Source organism: Mus caroli, unplaced genomic scaffold, assembly GCF_978045245.1.
Source record: "Mus caroli unplaced genomic scaffold, Mus_caroli_1 scaffold_10, whole genome shotgun sequence".
Taxonomy (NCBI): domain Eukaryota; kingdom Metazoa; phylum Chordata; class Mammalia; order Rodentia; family Muridae; genus Mus; species Mus caroli.
In genome coordinates this window covers 77,771,248-77,778,648 of record NW_028227265.1, presented here as the reverse complement: position 1 = coordinate 77,778,648, position 7,401 = coordinate 77,771,248, and positions in this window count along the sequence as shown.

Genomic DNA, 7,401 nt, shown 5'->3' with positions numbered 1-7,401 from the left:
CCGAGTTTATATATTTTTAAATAATATTTTGAAGTGTATAGGTGTAAGCCACAGTGTAGGTAGCCTTCATTTGATAATTTGAAGTGATTACTGAAAGGTAAAGCTAATTGACTTTTTTCCTTCCTTATTTCTGTTCCTACTTACAGCAAGAAAATTGCCAGGTAAACTTCACTCAGCTTTCCCTGTTTTTGTTTGTTTTTTTGTTTTGTTTTTGTTGTTTAATTTTTAATTTTTGTTTCTTTTGGTTTTCTTTTTTCAGACTAATCTTGTACTTGAAGACTGATTTCTTGACTGTCTCAGCTTTCACATGAATAATACTTAGTATCTTCATGATCAAATTATCTTAAATATGTACATGGACACATATACATTATACACATTTTACTTTTCTGGAATACCTTGAATAACTGAGTTCTAATGAAATCTGTCCCTTAATCATTTTATATCTATATTTGTTTCTCTATAAAATATCATGGTAATTTCTAGTGACCTATTAAATGTTTGAAACATAACATTTCGCTAAAATACTTTGAAAATTTTAGCTTTTATAAAAATATCCTGTAAGCAAACCAGTGGTTTTTCAAGAAGGAAAGGCGTTTAAACTGAAAGCAAACGAAGTTTAAGATAACAAGAGGACATTAGAAGGATCAAAAATAGACACATATGTGAGAGTACTTCTCAGAGGAGAAAAGTATATTTAGAAATATAGATTGTCTTCCCAGGGTTCATATATGTTTTTGAAATTTCCAATTAATCATACCCTGACAACAACAGACAGTGTTATGCATGTTATAAACCAAATCATAATAATACTTAATTACTGTGTTTACCTTTCTGTCTGTATGATCAGAATATAATTTGCTTAAGTATCTCAAGCTATTTTTTATCCTTCAACCTCCCTTGTTTGCCTCTTCACCCTCCACAGACTTTCTAGGTCTGAGATTAGTGAGGAAAGCTAAAAGTCAATATTTCTGAATAACTAATTTCCATCTATTAAAAAAGAGAAATGGATAAACTATGAAATGTTTGTTTTATACCTTTGCACTTTTCTCTCTAATTGTCAGTGATAACTATGTGCCCTAAGCATAATAATGAACTTAAGAAGGCATAAAGGACACTCTATACCTATAAATCATTGGATTAAACATTTATGAGGAATGTGTAGCTTTCATCTAAATGCATTCCAAAATTGTTTCCATCCTTTCTCCCATAAAAGAAACATAAACGGCAACAAAGTTCAGTAATATATCTTTCTGTGGTCAACCAATTATTTACTTGTTTATTAATGACTTTGCTAATAGTAAAACTTCTCTATTCAGAGTCAGATAATATCTGCACATTTCTGTATTTATATATGACACAAAAGATATTGTTTTTTAAAGCTTTCAAGGAGTTTTCAGTGTGACATTGAAGTAGAAATATGTTTTATTAACATTATAATATAATCAGTTATTTAAATAATAATTTATTGAATTTTAATGTGAAATCTTCTGAATGAGAATGTTTTAAGAACTATAAAATGGAACTTTATCTTAAAATTAATTTAAAATAGTCAAGAATCTATGTGAACAAAGATAAATGACAGAATACATATATGATACCATCCAAAACATTACAATCCATATTTAAATGATTTTTGATATTTGAAATCATTCAAAATCGGTCACAGTTTCAAACCTACTCTATTTTGCGTACATATATGTATATTTGATATACCCAGATGAATTTGGAAATTGCTCTTTCTAAATGTATGAAGAATTGATTTAGAATTTTAATGGGGATTGCATTGAATCTGTAGATTGCTTTCTGTATGATGTCCATTTTTACTATATTAATCCTGCCAATCCATGAGCATGGGAGATCTTGCCATCCTCTGGAATCTTCTTCAATTTTTTTTTCTGAGACTTGAAATTCTTATCATACAGATCTTTCACTTGCTTAGTTAGAGTCAATACAAGGTACCTTATAATATTTGTGTCTAATGTGAAGGGTGTTATTTCCCTAATTTCTTTCTCAGTCTGTTTATTCTTTGTATAGAGGAAGGCCATTGATTTGTTTGAGTTAATTTTATATTCAGCTACTTCACTGAAGTTGTTTATCAGGTTTAGGAGTTCTCTGGTGGAACTTATGTACACTATCCAGGGTCACTTATGTACACTATCATATCATCTGCAAGTAATGATATTTTGACTTCTTCCTTTCCAATTTGTGTCCCTTTGTTCTCCTTTTGTTGTGTAACTGCTCTGGCTAGGACTTCAAATACTATATTGAATAGGTAGGGAGAGAGTGGGCAGCCTTGTCTAGTCCCTGATTTTAGTGGAATTGCTTCAAGTTTCTCTCCATTTAGTTTGATGTTGACTACTTTGCTGTACATTGCTTTTAATATGCTTAGGTATAGGCCTTGAATTCCTGATCTTTGAAGACTTTCATAATAAAGCAGTGTTGGATTTTCTCAAATACATTCTCAGCATCGCATGAGATGATCATATGGTTTTTGTCTTTGAGATTTTTATATAGTGGATTTCATTGATGGATTTCTGTATATTGAACCATCCCTGCATCACAGGGATGAAGCCTAATTGATTATGATGAATGATAGTTTTAGTGTGTTCTTGGATTCAGACTGCAAGAATTTTCTTGTGTATTTTTGTATCGATTTTCATTAGTGAAGTTGATCTGAAGTTCTCTTTCTTTGTTGTGTCTTTGTGTGGAAGTGGAAGCAAAAGGAACTATACAAAGAATCAGAGTAATTGTGGCTTCATAGAAAAAAATTGGGTAGATTACCCAATTACTATGTATCAGAGTAATTGTGGCTTCATAGAAAAAATTGGGTAGATTACCATTTCTTTGCATTTTGTGGAATAGTTTGAGGAGTATTGATATTAGGTCTTCTTTAAAGATCTAATAGAACTCTGCACTAAACCCATCAGGTCCTGGGATTTTTTTTCTTCAGGATGGGAGAGTAGTAATGACTGCTTTTCTTTCTTTAGGGGATATGGGACTGTTTAGATCACTTATTTAACTTTAGTGCATGGTATGTGCTTAGAAAATTGTATCTTTCATCCAGGTTTTCCAGTTTTGTTGAGTATAGGCTTTTGTAGTAGGATCTGATGACTTTTTGGATTTCCTTGGTTTCTGTTGTTATGTCTCCTTTTTCATTTCTGATTTTGTTAATTAGGATACTGTCACCATGCCCTCTAGTTAGTCTGGCTAAAAGTTTATCTATCTTGTTGATTTTCTCAGAGAACCAGTTCCTGGTTTGGTTGATTCTTTGTATAGTTCCTTTTGCTTCCACTTGATTGATTTCAGCCCTGAGCTTGATTATTTCTTTCAGGCTATTCCTCAAGGGTGTATTTTTAGAGGCATTCAAAGGTATGAGTTTTCCTCTTAGGACTGCATTGTTTGTATCCCATAAATTTGGGTATGTTGTGGCTTCATTTTCATTAAACTCTCAAAAATCTTTAATTTCTTTATTTCTTCCTTGACCAAGTTTCATTGAGTAGAGTGTTGTTCAGCTCCCATGTGTATGTGGGCTTTCTATTGCTTATGCTGTCATTGAAGACCAGCCTTAGTCTGTGGTGATCTGATAGGATGCATGAGATACTTTCAATATTTTTGTATCTGTTGAGGCTTGTTTTGTGACCAATTATATGGTCAATTTTGAAGAAGGTAACATGTGGTGCTGAGAATAAGGTATATACTTTTGTTTTAGGATAAAATGTTCTATAAATATCTGTTAAATCCATTTCTTTCATAACTTCTGGTAGGTTCATGGTATCTCTGCTCAGTTTTAGTTTCAATGATTTGTCCATTGCTGAGAGTGAGGTGTTGAAGTCTTCCACTACTATTGTGTGTGGTGTAATGTGTGCTTTGAACTTTAGCAAAGTTTCCTCTATGGCATCTTTGAAAATAATATGTTTTGTTGATGTCCAAAAAAAGAATCCTGGTTATCACTTGTATCTATAGGCTTAGATAGAGGAACTTTAGTTAGATAGAAGATACAGATAGGGATCTTCTGTATAAATGCTCCTATAATATTTTTATTTGGCCCTTCCTTCCATCATACACAAATTTCTATTCTAACTTCTTCCAAGTGAACTTTGAAGACTCTGCCTTTTGTCTCACAGAGGAAGTAAAATATTCAGTACAGGAGGAGTGCTCCTACAAATGAGTCCAGATCAGTTTCTTCATACTTTGAAAGTTCCTAATTCAACTATTCCTTTTATTTTTTCCACTGGGAAGAAAGAGCAAACTGTGATTTATTGAGTTCTGGATATAATCTATGGAGATATTTCTGTAAGCATTTTGTTAGATACAAAATTCAGCACAGAAAACATTTTCAAAGCCATAAACCCAAGACTTGTTGCAAAGAAAAAATAATAAAAAAGCAAAAATTATATTTTCAAAGATGTTACTTGAACAATAGATTTTATTGATTTAAAATATACATAATTTTGATTTGAGTATATACATTTTCAAATATGCATACCCCATTATATCACACTAAAAATATATAAAATTATAATTTTCAAAGATGTGATTGATCAGTATATAATTCTATTGATTCAATTTATATATATATATATATATATATATATATGCTTTAAATGAATACATTTTCAAATATGCTTAACCCATCAAATCACACTTAATGCATAGTGAATGTAAAGTTTGAACTTTTGGGATGATATTTTCTTTGCATCTCATTTTGAGTCTACTTTCTACAGATAATAATCATCATCTCTAATGGCATCAGACCCCACTTATATCTCACTCAGTAAAATGCATTGACTTCAAAGGATATATTAAAAATAATATCTCTCTGTAGATAATAGGTAAATTATTAGGTAATAATCCAAGTTAAAGATTTTTTTCCAGATATTAAATAGACTTAAATCTTTTCTTCTCCAAAAATATTTGTTGGCCTTAAAATCTTCCCCAAGTCAATCCAAATGCCTCCTGTCATATTTGCTGAGTCTGATTAAACTGATTTTCCCGTCTTCATGCCTATTTAATGGAAATATCCAGACTCTATTCCTCACTTTACTAAAGCAATTCCTTTCATTCCATTTCAATAGACTTCATAGTAAGTTCTCAACACTCCTTTAAATGAAAGGATTATAGACCTAGAATAGCTCTTCTCTACTTTGAGCATCCTTGCTGAACTCTAGTTTCTCCATCCTCATATCCTGGTCAGATGTTTGGAATGGACTTTAAACTACAAATAAGAAAACTGAAGAATTGATAGTATTTTCCCTAAGTATCATGGAAAATTTGTGATACCTCAGCCACTGCAACTATGAGATATGACACAAAATTAAAGATAAGTGCCAATATTTCTGGAAAATTCTATAATTATTTTAGAAAAGAATTTACATCTCCCAGGAAGTTCATTGCAGTCTTTTTATTCCTTGAGCACTACACCTTGACATACTGCAATAGATGCTGACCAGCAGCTCTATTAGGTAATATATTAGGCTTATTATCTGCATTGCGAGTTATTTTTATACTAGGAATCTAAAACATTGCAATTAAGAACCCACTGTGTAGAGCTGAAGTGAAGCCTGAAAGTTTGTATTTCTACTAAATATAATGTTGATATTTTCCCTATTTGTCCTTGGGATAATTGTACTAGTATGATGTGATAGATCCAAAGAAGCACAAGGGAGAACTTAATGGTAACTGACTACTAATATGTAGAAAAATCTTGCTGAGTTAACTCTGTCAACATCATAGCTAAGTGAAAATAAATAAAATTTAACTGCATATGTTTGCTTCAAGTCCTATATTTCTGTTGAAGACAAAGCTATAACATCAAAACAAAGACAACAGGGCTGCCTGATTCTTCTCCACCAATATTATTATTGTTGTTGTTAACATCAAAGCAATGCCAAGAGTAAGATGAAAGTAATATAAACTATAACATTGGGTTTTCACATAATAGACTGCAAGAGTGAAAGAAGTTGTAAAAACACCATTATATCTTGACTTGCAAAGCTCTACTTTTTACTCATATAATAAAAATGTTAAAATATGACAACATAAAGAATTACTTAATGATCACATACATGCAATGAAATCTTCAACAAACTGTTAAACATCAACAAAAGCTTTATTATATCCATGTCTCTACCAATTTTCTTTCTATATCTGTCAATATTTTGAAAGTCATCCTAGTTATTAATTAAATAAAACCTAATAGTTTCTGTGGCATGCTTCACCTCTGCAAAATGCCATCCCGATACTATTAAAATATTAAATAGAAATCAGACAGGGCTTGAAGCTACATGCCTGAAATCTGGTTCTTTAAGAAACTGAGACAAGGGCCTGGAGAGATGGCTCAGTGGTTAAGAACACTGGCTGCTCTTCCAGAGGTCCTGAGTTCAATTCCCAGCAACCACATGTTGGCTCACAACCATCTGTAATGGGATCTGATGCCCTCTTCTGGTGTATCTGAAGACAGCTACAGTGTAATCATATACATAAAATAAATAAAATTTAAAAAAAAAAAGAAACTGAGACAAGCAAATTGATAGTTTAAGGCCAGTGTAGACAGCATAGTAATATATATTTCTAAACAAAGAAACAAAATATAAAGTAAGTTATAATATATATGTATATTTATACATATACATCATATACATATATACACATATACATATATGCATACATATATGCATGCACACACACACACACACACACACACACAAACGAAGGTCAGTTTTCTCAAATGATCCCTTACCATTCTTATTTTTTTCAACATAAAATTTTTTATTGATTATCTAGGAATTTCACATTATGTACCTGTTGTACAATATGTGCCAGGAAGCATTTGTGAACCAAAAAGGCTACCAAGGAGCCATTTCTGAAATAATAACTTTAGAGTCCCTTTATTACAGTCCCAGGCTTGGGCTCTCCTCCAACCCAACCCTGACATGGCAGGACAGGAAGGGATGGTGGAGCCACCTTGAACCCTCAGCAGGACAAGGTTTTAAAGTCAAATGGTAGCAAGTGAGGGGGTAAGAGGGGGAGTATCCAATCTGGCAAACATCTAATAGACTGACCATAAACCAATAGTTGGGTGGTCTGAAGCAAGACCATGTACAATCACAAAGGTACATCTGAAACAATCATACTAATCTTAGATTAACCCTCACTAAGAAGTAGCTAGGGAGTAACTTTTACCAAGGACTAGCCTTGGGGTCCTTCCTGGTATGTAGGTGAAGCTTGGATTTGCTGCAGGTTAAGGTCTAGGTTTTTTTTTTCTTTCTTTCTTTCTTTTCTTTAAGATGGAGGTGGACCATTGTACACACCAGCAATATTTTGCTGAAAGGACCCTGATATAGCTGTCTCTTGTGAGGTTATGCCAGTGCCTGGCAAACACAGAAGTGGATGCTCACA